This window comes from Periplaneta americana, chromosome 9, assembly GCF_040183065.1.
Source record: "Periplaneta americana isolate PAMFEO1 chromosome 9, P.americana_PAMFEO1_priV1, whole genome shotgun sequence".
NCBI lineage: Eukaryota > Metazoa > Arthropoda > Insecta > Blattodea > Blattidae > Periplaneta > Periplaneta americana.
Window position 1 is genome coordinate 60,527,037 of NC_091125.1, and position 19,691 is coordinate 60,546,727.

General features: G+C 34.9%; 1 long non-coding RNA gene across 1 annotated transcript in view; it reads right to left on the minus strand.

Moving 5' to 3' along the window:
• LOC138705655 (uncharacterized) overlaps positions 1 to 19,691 on the minus strand; it is a 202,011-nt gene that overhangs the window by 107,223 nt on the left and 75,097 nt on the right. Inside the window, exon 2 of the long non-coding RNA XR_011333713.1 lies at positions 1,483 to 1,582. This is a non-coding gene — a long non-coding RNA (uncharacterized lncRNA). The remainder of the gene's footprint in view (positions 1 to 1,482; positions 1,583 to 19,691) is intronic.

Genomic DNA, 19,691 nt, shown 5'->3' on the forward strand with positions numbered 1-19,691 from the left:
ATTGTTCAAAATGGAGGCCCTGTTTCTTGATACATAATTATTAGAACATAAATAAATACATAAATCCTATATGCTATGCTCATTTCTGCCAACAATTGTTCTTTAGTTTTCTTGTAACAAAGTTCTTTAATAAATAATACTGTTAATTCTTCACTGTTAGGCCTACTTTAGTTTCTTTACATAAATTAAAAATACAGCATACGTGAAATTCGCTAAAAGGTCATTTGTTTATTGTTTCGAACACGTGGTACCATTTCAAAATTTTGTGTAACTTTTTTCCCCATAAAGTTCATATGGACATAATTATCTACACTTAAATTCCTCTTTGTTAATTGTAATTCACCATTTGTACAGTTTTATAATGAATAAATTAGTATATTATGCAACGAGCCTATAATGGTAGTAATTAGAAACGAGCGCAAGCGAGTTTCATAATTTTCATACAAGCGTCTTAATTACCATTATAGGCAAGTTTCATACGACTTTTTATGCTTGACCATATTTCTAACTTGAAATTATTCATAAATATTCATGTTATTGTTATGTGAGTGAGTGTAATAACCTACCTCATAAATTGTGAGATGTGTGCAGACGCGAAAGTATTGATTTTTTTTCCGGGAAACGATTGTCGACGACCTTAATATAATCTAGAGAGTAAGATAAACGTTAATCTTGATAAACCTTGAAATTGAATTCGACATTGAAAAACGAGATGACAAATTGAATTTATTTGAATATTATTTACAATTAACGCTAATTATTATAGTAACAGAACATAACCTTCTGCGACAGTATTGGATTTCCAGCCTGCGTGACGTTTAGCTAGTTGTCTTTCGATTGCATATCCGAGAATAATCGAAAACCTGAACTTTAATGAATGGGTGTACTTTAATGACATGCATTAAAGGACTGTTACCAGGTGTATAATTACTATATTTCGGCATGGTCGAGCATAAAAATAATTAAGTTATAGGAATGGCTGCAAAGAAACAAAGGAACAATAGAAAACTAAACTATTTAGAAATAGGCTATCGCTTTTGTGTGTACCTATATAAAAGAAATTAATTACGTGTCTGTAACCAAATTCTAGCTCTTGTTACAGGGCAGCTATTTCTTTCCGGATTCTCTCTCTTCTTTCTTAGATTCGTTTGCAGAGTTTGTAAATTATTTTATGTATAGGTCATCATACGCAATATGGCATTAAGTTCACTAAATTTGGTAAGAACGTCCAGATTTCCGTAAATCGCTCTCTAGTGATCTGGTAGCTATAAAGATCAATAATGTTATGCGCTGTGTATCAATATGATAGGTGTTTTCATAATCGATTTCTTTGTCAGTATACAGAGGGGGAGGAAGTAAATTTGTAAACCTTTATACGTGCAATGCTGCAACATACTTTGTAAGCAGAAAAACTTCTCCAATATTAACTGCCGTAAACAAAGTGTAATTCTGAACAATGAATTCTTACAGTTTACAACTTACCACCGGAACGACTGCGGTTTGAGAACAGGTAAACCACTGAAGATGCAATCAGTTTTTCTTCTAGGTAAATAGTTTCACATTTTTCGTTCTTCGACGATTCCTACAACAAAAACAGCAAATTTAACAAATACAATACCTTGTTAATTCCTAGTTAACAAACTGCAGAAAACAACACAGTGTTACTTTGTATACTCTTTCGCTTTAAGAGCTCAAGAAACTTCGAACATGAGAAAATATTACATTAATGGAAAATAAGGATGCTACAGATATGAATTGCACGTCACAAACAAAACGAACGGCAAAATTGACTTTTTCAGAGAGTTGTATAAAATTCAAGAAAATCGAAAAAAAAATCCTACAGTAAGGTAGGCCTATTTTCAAATGTTCAACTTTTGAAGTTCTATAACTACACAAATACCCGTCTTTTCATCGTACAATTATTTATAGAATATAGGGTTGAGAAGCTTTTGTCATCTAGTCTGCTGTCAAAAACTCTGAAAGTTAGAATTTATAAAACAGTTATATTACCGGTTGTTCTGTATGGTAGTGAAACTTGGACTCTCACTTTGAGAGAGGAAGAGAGATTAAGAGTGTTTGAGAATAAGGTTCTTAGGAAAATATTTGGGCTAAGAGAGATGAAGTAACAGGAGAATGGAGAAAGTTACACAACGCAGAACTGTACGCATTGTATTCTTCACCTGACATAATTAGCAACATTAAATCCAGACATTTGAGATGGGCAGGGCATGTAGCACGTATGAGCGAATCCAGAAATGCATATAGAGTGTTTGTTGGAAGACCGGAGGGGAAAAAGACCTTTGGGGAGGCCTAGACGTACATGGGAGGATGATATTAAAATTAATTTGAGGGAGCTGGGATATGATGATAGAGGCTGGATTAATCTTGCAAAGGATAGGGACCGATGGCGGGCCTATGTGAGGGCGGCAATGAACCTCCGGGTTCCTTAAAAGCCATTTGTAACTAAGCAAGTAGCTAAGTAAGGGAAAAACAACGAATTCCAATAGCAATCCATTTCAAAAATGTGTGTACATCGACTTTTCAGAAAGTGGACTGGATAAGTTATATACATAATTTATTTGAATTATTCATATGTTGTTCACGAAATATGTACATATATTAAGTAAGATATGTAAAGATTTAATGTTTTTTTAAGTTATTTATCCAAACGAGGATGTACAACTTAGCCTTGACTACTTATTTTAGGAAAAAATTAGTAGTCTACTAAAACCGTTCGTGTACACAGGAGATAGTCTACCCCACCGGTGCATACACTTCTTTGTTTATATGACCGTCTGCTCATACCACGCAACTAACATCTAGTATGCTATAGTCCCTGTCTTCGGACAGTTCACTAAACGACAACACCACCAGTGTATGTAGTGTATGCAGTTTAATAGTGTTGTTAAACTGATGATTACAAGGTTCAAACGTTGGGAAGAATATAATGATGATAGGCTAAGTGTACTATTTCAATTACATCACATTGCAGAGTAAAGACAAATGTAAAACGAAATTGAATTGTAGTTTCCTCTGAACTCTCCAAAACAAATTTAAGTGTTGTGCTACGATATATTATCACAGTCATATATATATATAACTTTATATATATATATATATATATATATATATATATATATATATATATATATATATAGTTGCTAACCACTAGGATCACTACTATCGCCTCATCACAGACAATACGAAATAGTACCGGCACAGTCTATTGTTCCTAGTATCCTCAACAACTCAAGCTTCGTGACTGTATATACTAACTAGACTGTGATATTATTGTTACTAGGAATTAACAGCACCTAGAACAAATTACATTATCATCATCATCATCATCATCATCATCATCATCATCAAGAACAAAAAATAAACATTTTCTGCCACCAATTGAATATATTTACTATATTCATTTATTTACTTATTTATTTATCTATTTATTTACTTATTTATTTATTCATTTATTTATTTGTTTATTTTAATCATTCGGAAGTATTCCACAATTATTTTTCCTCTCGATTTATGATGCAATACGTGATTGCAAACACGATAGCTGTCCCGTGCGGTAATGTCGTGGTCTAAGACAATGGTATTCAATCTTTTTTGCTAGCGTACCTCCAAAATACTTTTGTACCCCCAGACTGCATTGCAATTATATAAGAATTAAGAAAAGCCTATGATTGACATACTAAAATAATTTACTATTATTATTATTATTATTATTATTATTATTATTATTATTATTATTATTATTATTATACAGCAGATATTGATATAATAATAATAATAATAATAATAATAATAATAATAATAATAATAAATTACGTAAAATTCAAGCAAGGAAAAACAAGAATTGAATTGATAAAGAAAATGTAATAAATTATCAATAAGTATAATAAAATTATTATGTCAGCATTTTTACATACATAATCAAGGGATGCGTACCTCTTGAAACAACACCACGTATCCTAGGGGTACGCGTACCACAGATTGAATACCACTGGTCTAAGACATCCTCCCTAGGACATGCGTTACGGAATGAGCGCTGGTTCGGGTGCTTATGGGGATGGCATTTTCTCATGAAAATTCGTCCAGTGTATGGGACCGATGCTCACCCAGGATCGTGATGAATTTGAGAATTACGCTAGGTAACGAAATTCGGTAACATGATGGGTATATTTTTTCGCTTAATTAAGTAATGAATTATTATTCTATTCGAGAAATAGTCTTATTAAATATCACCGGAGGTTTTGATTACTTCTGGATAAATTATGACCTTTTGTGATACTATTTATTCAAATAACATGCATGATTATTTAATAATTACATTACTCATCTAACATTTATTATATTATTTCAACATTTTGTAATTGAAATTAACGTCTTTTCTCTATCTTCCAAAAAGAAATGTTCTGTCACACGTAATACTAATCGAATTGCCTGAAGAAGTAACTCAAGTCATTTTACCGAACAATATATTATTGTTGAAGTACATTAAGGCAATAACAGAACTTAATTTATATTCTATGGAGCTATTTTATTTCTGTATTTCACCTGGTGACTTCTTTCTGCGCTAAAAGATTTACTACGAAATTTTAAAACAGAATATACCACCAGCCCCTTTACAATTCCAAACATGTCTTCTATTCGTCGTAGCGGAGTCCATTCTATAACTTGTAAATCTGGTTTCTTACATAAATTAAAAATCTTATTAAAACATCGTCATTTTGCTGACATTAATGTCTTTATTTTATTGCAATTAACGTACCATTACAAATGTTGAACATGCTGTAGATTAATAACAAAGCAAGTCCTCTGGGGTTACGCCATCTTAAATGTTGTGGCGCGTTTGTTATGGTGGCGTTTTAATTACCCGCACTTACCTTTACGGGCTTATAAATCTGGAGACCCAGGATAACTTTTTTTCTAATTTATGTTCTCTCGTGTGCCATGGAACAATTATTTTGGAGTGGCTAATGTGGCGGCAGATACCTTAAAGTTATTTTGGGAAATTAATCAGTAGGAAGAATTTTTTTCCTAACGTCATTCTGCATACATGATAACTCGGGCTTTCTTGGCTTAGGCCTACCAACAAAAAATATCGAATCGATAATTATGTTTTAGAAAGAGCACAGGATAATAGAAATTCAGTTGAAATTTCTTAGCCTATATGTATGTAAGATTATAAAGTTATATTCAATTTAAATTTCCAGTAACAATTAACATATTATAAGTATTAGTAGCCTAGTATTTATTAGTAGTATTTATTTATTTAACCTGGTAGAGATAAGGCCGTCAGGCCTTCTCTGCCCCTCTACCAGGAGATTTCAACTATAATTTGAGCGTCAGAAAAATGTATTTTCCTATAGATGATAAATAATATATAATTTAATTGACAAACAATTCATTCTTCTTTTAGAATTAATACACATAGCGAGTCAAACCTAAGTTATTGATTTTCTTACCGAGCCACGAGGTTTCTTCTTGACGGTTAGTGCGTTGGAGTTTCCCGGTAGTTTTTGCTGCAAGCCCGGCCCAGGTCACAGCGCGTGAGATTTCGTTGTCTTTTTAATTTAGTTAAAGACGTTGTATCAACTATTAGGTTATTTAGTGTCGATGGTACTGTTGACAGGGAGATGGTATTTGGAGAGATGAGGCCGAGAATTCGCCATGGGATTACATGACATTCATATTTCAATTAGGAAATATGCCCAAATGGGAATCGAATCCACGCCCGAGCGCAGTACCGGATCAGCTGGCAACGTGCTTTCGCCCGAGATACACCGAAGCTTCGGATATTTATTTTTTGGCAAAGATTTCAAAAGTTCAACATTTGTCAAGTCCTTACATCTATCATTCATTTAACATCACATTGTAAATCTGTGAGTTCAAATTGAAGATCTAATCGCATTATTCGTACATCTGCTGAAAAAGGGTCGACGTACAGAGATGATTATAATAATAATAATAATAATAATAATAATAATAATAATAATAATAATAACACTTAACCTTTTAATGTTTCATGAGTGACATGAAGTATACTGTCGTTTTATGTTAGACAACAGTTTTCCTCGTAATACTTGTGAACAAATCATACATTTAATATTCTCATAAAAAATGCGTCCTCTCATCCTACTTGAAACTTTCATTTTGTAGAGGTACATGGTTTCGAGAGAGACATACGATACGTCACTCGCAGGTCAGAGACAAATACAAATGGAACGGAGTTTGACTCCAGTGAGTGAAAGGGTGGGGGTTGGGGGATTTAGGAAGCAAGAGAAATGCATACAGTAGCTATCATTGCGAGCTACAATATGCTCGCGAGTCACATTTTCGCCACGGCTGCCTTAGTCCATTTTGTTCTTTCTATATAATATTAGCGCAATACATGGTAGACACCCGCAATATGGAGATACCACGTTATACTGACGAAGTTAAATATATGCTTACAAAGTAAAAGTGGGATTCGAAACTAATGACGCAAAATAGCGGCTACTATCTTTGCGAATTACAGAACTACGGTAGATTCAATGAAGATAATCTAAAGCAGCCTTTCTCTACCAGCAAAAATGTTAATACAAATGTAAGAGTCCACAATAGGCTATAAGTAGAGGAATCCTGGATGTCGGAAAAGAATACAAGGTCAATTACATGATTTAGAGAGAAAAAATAAGAAGAAATATTCTAAGTATATAAAGTCTTCAATAAAGTACCTGTATTTCTTAATGTGGAACTAAATTCAACCTGTTGATCTAAACACTGAATTGTAGTATTTCAAGAAACGGAACAAATTATGATTAGGAATAAAAAATTTATTGGCCAGCAACTTCTGAACGTTTAGTCAAATGCTCATCCAGCGACTTCGATCACACGTTACAGCAATTTCCTTAATTCCTTTGCTTCTTCTGTTTTCACTACTTTCAGTGCTAAAAGAAGACAACGTATAAAGCACATACCTACGTGAATTGTATACATATAGCTGCTCTCGTAGGTCTTCCTGTCTGCTATTCAGCACACACCCAAGATAAAGAGTGGAGCGGTTACTTTCTACTTTATTTCCCTGGGGAAATATGGAAGTATCGAATCATTCATCAAGAGAGTTATGTGTACTTCGTTTGCTGAGTATGTATCCATATTGTTCTCAGTTACAAGTATCAAAAAATTAAAATAATGCGCTAAGTTTTGTCTGTAAAAATAGATCTACTGCCTTTATTTATCTACCTATATCAGAAAGCTAACAGCAAATTAAATTTTATAGTTACTTTAATCAATGATGGCAATGTAGCAATAGGCTATACTTACATCCTATATTGTCATGTTTCCATACTTGGATTTTAAATATTATGTGGACTTAGTTTTAATCAAAGCTTTATTTTCTCATTACACAAAAGTACAATTATATTATTTGTCACTGGCGTATATCAGACGTTAGGCAAGTTTGCATGCTAATCCGAAGGAGTACTGGGGCATGGGTTCGAATCCAACTCGTACTCAGTACCTCGCTGAAATTTACAGAGGTTTTCTCCAACTGTAAGGCGAATGTCAAGTAATCACGTAGTATGACATCGGTCACATCTCATCAAATACCATATCGCTAACACCAACTTCAGAGATGATGAATAAGCTATTGGTGATAAAAGGGCGTTAAATACTCAACTAAAAAAAAACAAAGCTGGATGAATAAACTGCAAAGACAGCGAGAACAATTTTATTTTTACAGCTTTGCAACGTTTTAAGCACTACGCACACACATCAATTAATGTTCTAACCTCTAACAGATGAAATTCGGACGAGAAACTGAATGACATTAGAAGCGCCAACAGCTGATGCACGGAATATTTCTGATCTCATAAAAAATGCGAATTACATTTTAGAATAACATATACGTTAAAAGAAAATTAAAATAAATTATTTTTAAGATTACCTTATTTTCTATAAAACTATCTATTTTAAAATAATGTAAGTCTACACTAGAGAGAGACCAGCTAGAGCTAAGTAAGGTTTAAGATTTTCGCACTGTTTATGGTTCGATAATTTTAGAGTTTTACAAAGTTTTATAGATGTAAAAAAATCAAATGAAGACTTCAAGTTCTTAGCCTAGATTGGAATACACCTCAGCACGTAGAGCTGAAAACTCGGGTTCAAATCCCGGTGCCGGAGAGAATTTTTCTTTGTTCCACTCGTCCATCATATGATGACGCAGAATTTCTGCACGGAAATGTCATATGTACTTCGGTACATCGTAATAATATACTATAGCTTTTGTTCTTAATTAACCTCCAAAGCTAATTATAATAAAATTATGAATACCCGTTAGTATGCTGGATCCGCTATAGAGAGCTATTCTACGAGAGTGAAGACTGGTAACGAATCCAACAGATAGTTTCCCCCTTGGAGTCGATGGAAAGCTCTAAATCTTTGTTTTCTCTGACAGGGTACAAAACCAGCTCTAGAGTTATTAAAAATGCATGCATAGGCCTATACAAGAAACTTTCTTCTTCTTCTTCTTCTTCTTCTTCTTCTTCACTTCAAGGATTAGGTTCATGTTGAACCTGTTCCGGCGCCCATTTCGCTCTTGGTCTTCCTACATCTCGTCTTCCTTTTGGTTTATATCCCATTGCTAAAGCTGGCAGTCTGTAGTTCGGCATCCTTTGTAGATGTTCACACCACCTTCTGTTATTTCTCTTTAATTTCTCCAGCAATGGTTCCACCTCTAATTTCTTCCGTATATCTATGTTCTTCTTTTTATCTTGTATTGTACATCCTAGTGTACTTCTCATAAATTTCATTTCTGCTACCTGGACTTTTGATTTATCTTTTTCTGTCATTAAGAAACTTTCTTTCGTCCTTTTATTTGAGTTTTCTCAGTAGAACTATCCTGATCTCAATTATAATCCTCAGATTACTGCTGTATTTATGTGGGAATTTTTTTGTTTCATTCTACTTTCTCTCTTCCTTTCTAATATTGATGAATTGTTCATGTATAATCTATTTTAAAGTTAGTGGTATGGAGATCAAATTGTAACAATATAGGGTTTATATATGCAAATCAAGCTTTCAGGTGTAACTCCCTGTGAAGTTGATTTGAATAATTTCGAGGGAAAAATTGTTCCGGGGCCGGGTATCGAACCCGGGACCTTTGGTTTAACGTACCAACAGAAAACCACAATTTAAGTCACACAGAGTTAGTGTGCACTCAATGTTGGTTGCTTGACGGTTGTCAGCCCACTTTGAGGTCTGTGGATATAGAGGGAAAAATTGGATCGGTGTCTGGTAGAGTTCCCTGGTAGCTCAGTTGGGAGAGCGTTGGTACGTTAAACCAAAGGTCCCGGGTTCGATACCCGGCTCCGGAACAATTTTTCCCTCGAAATTATTCGGTTTATATATGGTTTATTTCTTTAACAGTGGTTTAGATTATGTGAAATTGTAGCGAAGGCTTTTGCACATAATGTTATAAACATTTTCAGCCTGACTTTTAAATTGTGCTGCAAATGCTACTTCAATTTGTGTCATAAAACATACCATGTACCCCCAAGATCGGCACTGAACATTAGAGATAAACTCGAGATTAGCCAACTGTTCTGGACTGCCTAAACCTAAATATGGAAAGTATTTAACTGGAAAATAAGTTCAACGCTTTCTTTTGCTGCCTAAAGAAGTGAAGTCGACAACACCCAGAAGCAACAATCTGGGAGGTCCCATCTACGTCCAAACGTGATGTTGCGTGCTGTAACATCCATATGACTACTGCACAGCAGCAGAAGTCGTTTTCCTACCTCTAAACTGTTCATTCATCATTTTCAATAACAGGACCTTTCGGCCCACTACTCAACTGTAGTTCAGTTACACAAGTGCGGCCTTCCCATTGAATCCACAGGGACTCTCTGAGTTTTGTCATGTATGGAATGGGTTAAACGACAGATGTTCTCAAGACCTGAATTTCGCCTCTCATTTCATTTAAGCATTAATCAATTACCGCCATTTCATCAGTCAAAATTATGAATAGTTTTTAGAGTTTGAAGCATTGTTAAATAAATAACTAGCTATAAGTTAACAACTGCCAAAACTCCGCTGTAGGAGGTTACTAAACCTTACCGCTGCGCTGTAGGCGAAGTTTTCCTCCATTAATCTGAACCATTGTCACACTGATTGACAAAACATCTGATGCATCACTGTTATCACTTAAACTTCTAAAGAAATTATTCTGTCAATTTCACTGTCTAATACATTAGTCTACAAGAATATTGTTCTTAGTTATTATTATTATTATTATTATTATTATTATTATTATTATTATTATTATTATTATTATTATTATTATTTTGAAATATGCTCTTCATTATACAAGGAATAACAAGAAGGAGTGCAAAACTTTAAGGAAAAATTCCTGACACGTAGAGGATGAAATATGTTAAGTATATGAATATGGGTCCGGAATAACTTTACTTCTTCTTCTATATTTTGTTTACAATGTATGATACACAAGTTATTTTTCTTTTTTTGTGTGTGGAATGTCTTCAGAGATAGCGTGTACATTACTCTCCATATCAAAGTATTGTGGAAAACACACAGAAACAGAATGCATGGTACATCACCATTACCCACCCCACTCCAACCCCATTTGTAATTACATTATAACCAGAAGTAAACAAGACGTCTACATGTAATCAGACCGTTCTGGTGTTTTTACACGATAAATATGATGACATTCCACACTAACTAGCTTTCACGTCATATAATGTAAGGAAAGTTGTAGAAAAGGAAATCCAATAAGGATATAAAGCGTCTCAGGACCCATGGCCATGTAACATATTTTCATCCTCTGTATTACGAGGAATGTTTCCCTGAAGTTTTGACATACCCTTTTGTTACACCCTGTACATGTTGATTTCTGGAAACCAGTTATCCGACTGAGGAAAAAATGCAACATTATCTTAAACTTTATCATAAACTTTATCATAACCTCACTTTCGCAATGAAAGTGTAATTAAACAAAATAATAAAAATAATTAAAGTAATCATTTCCTTTAAGACGCTAAAAACAGTCTGTTTTAATTGCTGATTTCTTTATGAACAAGACGAACTTCGGCTGTACTAAATTGTAGGTTAATTGTTTAAATCTTACTGCTACCCCCCTAGCAGCAGCGTGTCGAACTAGTGACCATGTCCCTCTGGATACATTCAATCTAACTACGTGGGTGGCCTTTAATTACCGTTCGTATTGTTTGGAACAATCTGCAGACGCGGCAGATGGAAGCCATTTAGTGTTCATTATTTAGATTTACCTCCCTAACTAATTGGCTTTCGAGTAGACGAGGGATTCCTCAAGGGGGCATCCCTCCGATTAATGCTTTGAAGCCTCACGCATGTAACATAAGAGGTGACTAAGTAACATATATTCAATTTATCTAAATTAATATAACGCTATGATAAATGAAGTGCGACTTTTCATCAACATCATTAACATACCCATTTACTAAGATGTAACGTGACGGATTGCATAGCTAACGTCTGAGGGAGGTCATGAAACAGTAATGGTTATAAGAGGTTAGTTAAACTCCAATGCCAGGGCCATTGCGGCCATAGGCAACTATTTTGTGTCAATTATTCGCACATATCACTCAGCATGCATGAGCCTCCGATATAGGATATAAATTTCGTACCTGATCTATCCGAGACATCGTTGTAAAAATTAAAACGTCACCGTTGTCATCACCTCTTCGTCGTTAATTACCACACCGTGGCCGTTATCATCACACCGTCGCCGTTATCATCACCTCTTCGTCGTTAATTACCACACCGTGGCCGTTATCATCACAAGGTCGCCGTTGTCATCACCTCTTCGTCGTTAATTACCACACCGTGGACGTTATCATCACATCGTCGCCGTTATCATCACCTCTTCGTCGTTAATTACCACACCGTGGCCGTTATCATCACAAGGTCGCCGTTGTCATCACCTCTTCGTCGTTAATTACCACACCGTGGCCGTTACCATCACACCGTCGCCGTTATCATCACAACATCGTCGCTATCACCACACCGTCGCCGCTATCATCACACTGTCGTCATTATAATCACATCGTCGCCGTTATCACACCACCTTCGCTATCATCACAAAGTCGCCGTTATTTTTACACATTCACAGCTATAATCATATCATCGTCATTATCAAGCCGTCACCGTTATAATCACACCGTCCTTATTATTATCATCATCATCATCATCATAAGTCTCTTTTATCATCAAACAGTTGAAGTTATCACATCTTCGCCATTATCACACCATCATCATTATATTATCACCGTTATCATCACATAGTCGCCATTATTATGACACCTTCGTCGTTATCATTAAATCGTCGTCGTTATCACATCGTAATCGTCATCACATTGTCTTAGTTATCAACACATCGCCGTTATCTTACCATAGTCTTTATTATCATATCGTCGTCGCTATGATCACAGCATTGTCGTTATCACACCGTCGTCATCATCACAATACAGCCGTTATCACACAGTCGTCACTATCACAATGACGCCGTTATCGTACTGTCGTCACAAGCACATCATCGCTGCTATCGTCATATGGTCGTCGCTATCATCACACATTAGTCATTATCATCAAAATGTCTTCGTTTTCACACCATGATCTTTGTAATACCGTCGCTGTTATCATATATTCGTCACTATAACACCATCTTTATCACATCGTTGTCGTTATCATCATATCGTCGTCTTTATCATCACATTGTCGTCTTTATCATCACATCATCGCTGCTATCATCACATTGTCATTATCATCACATCGTCGTCATATCACTTCGACACCGCTTATTATTACATCGTCGCCGTTGTCATTCTGTCATCGCTATCATCACGTCGTCATCGGTAACATTAACATCTCCTCCGTTACCATCGCATGGCTGTCCTTATCGTCGCATCGCTACCGTTGTCACATCGCCACTGTTATTATAACATTAGGCATGGAATTTATAATCAGGGAAGGTTGCAGGAACAAGCGAAATGTCTGGCGAAAAGTCAAGAAGCGCCAGAAGGATATAGACAAGCAAATAACAGAAGGGGAATGTGGGGATAAGGTTGCTCTGGAGATCCAATCGATGATCATAACGAATTGGGGAACCTAGTTATATCTTTATGGAGGAAGCAGAGAGGGCAGGCTGTGCTTAACTTGGTTTCGTCTAGGACAGTGACGTCAAAGCAAGCGCATTTTTCTGACCTTGACGTCGTGCGCGGGTAGCAAGCGCTAAGTATGGAAAGAGGAAGGGTTGTGTATATGAATAAGCAACCTTTTGGATTAAGAAAACAGTGGTGCACAAACTTCAAACGTAACGTGAAATTTTATGTCGTTATTTTTATATGGCTTCTGTTTAATATTATCTATATTATCTGTAAAACAAAAGTACTAACACTGATTTCTTAATATTGCACTTGTGTTTTAAATCTCAATAACATAATAGAGAGTTAAGACGGAATATTCACTTAAATTCCATAGTAGTATAATATTATACTGTATTAAGTGGATGAAACACATCATTCATAAAGAAAGTGATATTCCAAAGAAAGAGACTGAGTATGACATGATAAGTTGGAATTTATATTGATGGTATCTTTACCCTTACAAAAGTAATCAATAAACTAATCAAAACAATATTACAGTACAAAGCAAAGTTACCTAGGTTCTGTATCTGTTTTAAGTGTAACTAATATTACATAACAAAACTCTTATCACATTATGCTTTTAAGGTGATATTTATGAGCAACTTCCTATTATCAGAATATTAAATTATTTTCTCGAAATCTGCTGAAGCTATAGAGCTGAAATTTTTACAACACATGGGCACGTATCTTTTGCTTATGATGTAACAGTAGTTGCTTTGTTAATTCATTTCCTTACAAACAATTTCCATGCGAATATTTTCAAAATTTTCAATACACTATCTTCAGTAATACGTATATACGGTATATTAGATTTACGAAAACATTCTGTAAGGCTATTAAATAAATAGGCCTATACCTGAAAATTTCACTTTTCTATACGAAAAGTTGAGAAAATATTTCTTTTGAATAAAAAAATCAAACTTGTGAAAAATGAGCATTAAAATTAAAACTTACATCCTTATAATGCACTTATACTTCTCAGGAAAATCTAAAAATTAACATGGATACAGTTTGAGTAAGTTCTCTTCCCTTTATCTATTGAAACAGCGCTGGCCATCCCTGAATATAGCTCGACCAGCGGCGTATACCACCTCTTTCGTCTGTCTCTTTCCTTTCCGCTGTAAAACGCTCAGGCTCTCCTGGGCTCTAAAGCGCGCGCTTGCTCCTGTGGGCATCAATTGACATGCCTGGTCTAGGAGCTTGGAGGGCACTTAAAATCGTCAACGAAGAGGGGGCGAGAATATGTCCTCTTTGCGGCAGAAGCGAGACGTCACACCATATTTTATCGGAGTGTGAAGCCACAGAAACTCTGAGGAAACGATTCCTGCCAGAGTCCTTCATTACATCTAGCAGAGGGCACCTAGCAACATAGGATATATTAAAAAACGCTAGACTCTTTGAGTGTGGGGAAATTTATGGCAAAAGTTCGACAACTAAGGGTGAAACTGGACGAGGGGGAGGGGGCCGAGGAAATAAGTGTTGTAATAAGTAGTATTAACACTGAGCGAATAAGGTAATTAGAGGATAATGTTCTTTTGTATTTAGTGTGTCTTTGTGTTTATTTGTTTTTATTGAGTATGTGTTTTTGTGTCTTACATTTATACTTATTATTTGAATTGTTTATTGCAATTTGATAAGGAATTGAATTTAATTGTATATGTATGTATATATATATATATATATATATATATATATATATATATTTACCGTTATCATACCATTGCCGTTGTCATTAAATTATATCATTGCCGCTTTCATCACATTGTCGACATCTTCGCCATAATCTTCTTTCTCTTATAGAAATATTTATGTCTTTAGACTGTTACGTACTCACCCTTGTGACGAAAATTATCAACCAACATTCACAACTAACAGACTCTCGGGTTAAGTGAGTAGTATGGTACAGAGTCACATCTTGAAACAACACAGAATAAGACAAGGCACATCCACTCAATCCGTACTGAAGTAGATATAGTCTAGGCCTATCTTTGATCAGTGTTACTGAATTCTACTATTCTAAGTGTAAAGAATTGTATTTATTAAATAGGACTAGCTACAAAGAAGAATTTGATAATCTTCATTAGAATATAATAGGCAAGGATTATGACTAACAGAGTTAGACTGGAGCCAAAAATTGTAGAAATTTTTTTCCGCAATTCTCTCATTCAGAGATGACGAGCTTCCTAGTTCCGTAAGTGAGTGACGAAGGTCCTCTCCATTTCCAACTCGTAATTAGTAACAGTATCATTCTTGAAACTACGCCGTCTTGGACCCAGTTTGAACCCGCGATCCTCAGATCTAACAGGAAGTGTTATAATCACTCAACTATAGAGAACGACGATATGCGCTTCACATTTCTTCTCGAGTTGTAGAATGAGGTCACTGTCCCTAAGCCACGAATGATGTAACACCTCTTTTCGGGAAAGAAAAATGTTATGTACAATAAATCGACCAAAGTGAAAGTTTTCCACTGAACTGTAATGTTACGGTTGTCTGTAATGCTTGTTGTGGTTTGTACTGAAGGCAGTACGGAATGCATCCTTAGAATTCTGAAATTTACACGATTCTGGTTATATCAAGTGCGGCGCAGTATCGATTACATCTAAATATCAGCATTATGACTGAATTCAACATAGTCAAATTCTAACCATTATAAATGTAGCGAGCACAAATACACATCACCACATTACACAGTACATTTACATGAATATATGCAAGTCCCTGTGCACTTCAAATGTGAACTTGTAAATGTAATGTCCAAGAGCATTAGTAAAGACTTCGACCGGTTTTATTTATTTTCAAAAACACTATCACTAGTTCTTGCTGTGAAATTATCCCCATATACTCGGTATTTGGGTGCTTACTATTCACGAAATCTGAGTGGGTGGTCTCGATACAGCGCACATTTCGCTGCTCCCCACAGATAAAAGTCTGGTGACGTCATGTCTGGGGAGCATGAGGATCATACATTTTTGGACGTGATGCGTTCACCAACAATCTCACAATCAGTTAAAAATTGTGTGTGCAGTGGCGCTATCTTGTTGAAATTATGCTCACTTCATTGCATCTTCATGTTGGCCAATAAAATTGTAGAGAATGTCAGAGCAACAACGTTTACTAAATTTAATACCCATGTTGGATCCGATGAGCTATATTAAATTATTAATTATTTTTCACATAAGACCGTCATAAACGTATCTGATTATGATATAATATTACAATGCTTTACTTCATGATAAACGTTTTCTGTTATTTTTTAAGAACTATCATCAGATCATCATTAACCCTTTAAAATGAACAGTTATTACAAATTATAAACAATGAAAGACAATGGGTTGCATGAAGGTGATTCATGTTGAAAGTGTGAGATCATACAGAAGGGATGAGTATCATAAAATGTTAATTGTAGCCTATGTACAAATTTAAAATATTAAAATCAAGCAGTGGGTCCAATATGAAAATTATGTAGCATAAATAGCATGCGCTTCCTTGCGTTTATATGTAACAGGTATCTTGCAATTATATATAATGGATGTCATAGTGTCTGCATTTACAAGCCATAAGTTAATATACATTATCTTCACTTTTTCACTATTATAACTGTAATAATAATAATAATAATAATAATAATAATAATAATAATAATAATAATAATAATAATAATAATAATATTGAACTGCCCCAATTGAATTTTTAGTAGGTTATTTTACGACGCTTTATCAACATCTTAGGCTATTTAGCGTCTGAATGAGATGTAGGTGATAATGCCGGTGAAATGAGTCCGGGGTCCAACACCGAAAGTTACCCAGCACCCCCATTGAAGATAGCCCTTACGGACGCAGTATATCCTCAAAAAATTAATATACATATGTAAGCATAGATAATTTTCATATTGGACCCACTGCTTGATTTTAATATTTTAAATTTTTATATACAATTAGGTCTAATGTTTTATGATACTCATCCCTTTTGCATGATCTCACACTTTCAACGTGATTCATCTTTATGCAACCCATTGTCTTTCATTGTTTATGATGTAATAACTGTTCATTTTTAAGGGTTAATGACGATCTGATGATTTTTTTTTTAAATCGAAACGTTTATCATGAAATAAAACATTGTACTATTATATCATAATCAGATAAGTTTATGATGGTCTCATGTGAAAAATATTTAATAACAACGTTTACTGTTGATTGTTTTATTTAAGGGCAAGTTTAGCCTAAAATTTCTGTTTCACTAATTCCGTATACCTATCGTCTTCCCGAAACATATTCGACAAGAAAACACAGTCTTCCCGGGGAAGAGCGAAGACATGTAATAGATATAATGCAGCAATTGTCACAATTATTATTGAAACGTGAAATTTTCAACTGATAAAACTGAAAATAATCGCTCTCATTTCATTAAGGAATCATCGTGGTTGTGAATTTGAAACGGAACTTAGTAACTCCAAAAATGTTGCTGTGACTGGGTCATACAAGTGCACAGTGGCTTTCCGAACGCTCTGCATAACGCAGAGTAACTTGACTAGATTGTTGAAGGATGTTACTGTCAATAACATTTCTATACTGGTGTGCCACAGACAGATGAGCGATCACATAGATTAATGTGCTACTAAAAACGAAATGATTTACATAAATACATAATGAAATTATAATGTATATATAAAGGAAAGAATACCCTTCTCGGAACACCGAAAGTAAATTGAAACATTCAATTAACAATCCATACTTCTATTGTCTCGGAAGTGATAAATTAACGAAGAGATTATCAATGCGAATTGATATATACATGTGAACTGCACTCCATCGAGTTGTCATTTCTGTAATGTAATTATGCTGGAATTCTTTTTATCTCTTTTTCCTCGTAAGCCATCCCATTACCATCTCGTCTTATTGTGTTTTACTTGTCTAAGAACCCTATTGTCCTTTCCGCTGGATGCCATCTACAAGTCAGATGGTGTAACAGCACACGGCCACCGGTGACTGCGCGGTAGATCGTTTGTTCTTGTGAGCGGTGCGTTAATGAACACCCAGTGGGTGCTTCAGCTACAAAGTGCAGTGGCACAAGTACAAAATGCACTTCCTTTGTTATCATGCGACGACGTCCAGGCGTATTAAACTGATGTAATTTGGAATCCTCTCTTTGTTGAAAAATAATTAAAGGATATATTATTATTCCTTAACTGTCATTCTTGCAATCACCATCACTGGCAATGTGATTTCAGATTATTCTTTAACAGAAAGCAAAATTAGTTATTATATTTGGAATCAAATTTCAGACTATTCTTTAACACAGAGGTTCCCAACCGGTGTGTCGCGCAGCGCTATGAAGTGTGTGGCGAAATTTTGAAATGGAAAAATAAATTTTATGCCATCCAGAAAGTCTCTTTACAACGCATTTTTCATTTAAAATGAAGTTTTTGATATGGTATATTTTATTTTGAGACAGACTTTACGAATGAAAGGTGAACATCTGCAACAATGCTGAGCTTAATTTTTCTGTCTAGCGATAATTCGAATGTAAGTGAACACTGCAACAACGCGTAGTACTAATTCCTTTACTCTTGCCTCTTAGTAAGAAAGAGTTTAGAATCTTGCAGTGTAGGCTTTCACGGCCGGAGTCTACAGATCTAGATTCATTTTCCGGGCTGAGAGGCCGTGATATATTGGTTGGTTTTATACCAGACGTTTCGATGTCTGCCGCAGTTGCAGACGAAACGTCTGGTATAAAACCAACCAATAGACCACGGCCTCTCAGCCCGGAAAATGAATCTAGATCTAAAGTTTAGAATCGTTAGAACATATTGATCTGTTTCAGTATAGGCCTATACGTGTGGGCGGGTGATAGTGCAATTATTTTATTAAAAGTGTTTTGTTTAGATTTTATCATGGACAAATTTTGAATTTGAAAAAGACAATCTGAATCAAGTTTTGGGTTAGACGACAGAATGCTAATTCAAATAATGTGAGTGAAAATTCTCTTCAGGGTTCACAAAAACGTACTGTGTTTCGTATAGCCTATATAGTGATGAATATTTGCAATATGGTTTACGTGGCGTGGAGATGAATATAAACAAAATCCGAATGTCTTTTATATGCGGAAATGTTGTGTGAAATCAGTCGATGATGCGGAATAAACTAAAAAGATATTTAGAAAGTAATCATTCGGCGTCCCGACATATTTTTGTTGCATTCTTTATCATGGAACCGAAATGTGTGTGAATAATCTATGTTTTAATATAATTTTTCTTTGAATTCCACTTATACCTTGAAAGACGAAAATGAGGTTAAAACGACAAAATTCCCGTACAGTGAACAGTAATCATCTCACCGTCCGCTATAAAATATTCTACACAGAGTGTCACCACCTTTTCTCCAGAAGAAAGCACTGGTTTTTATTATTATTATTATTATTATTATTACTATTATTATTACTATTATTATTATTACTACTATTATTATTACTATTATTATTATTACTATTATTATTATT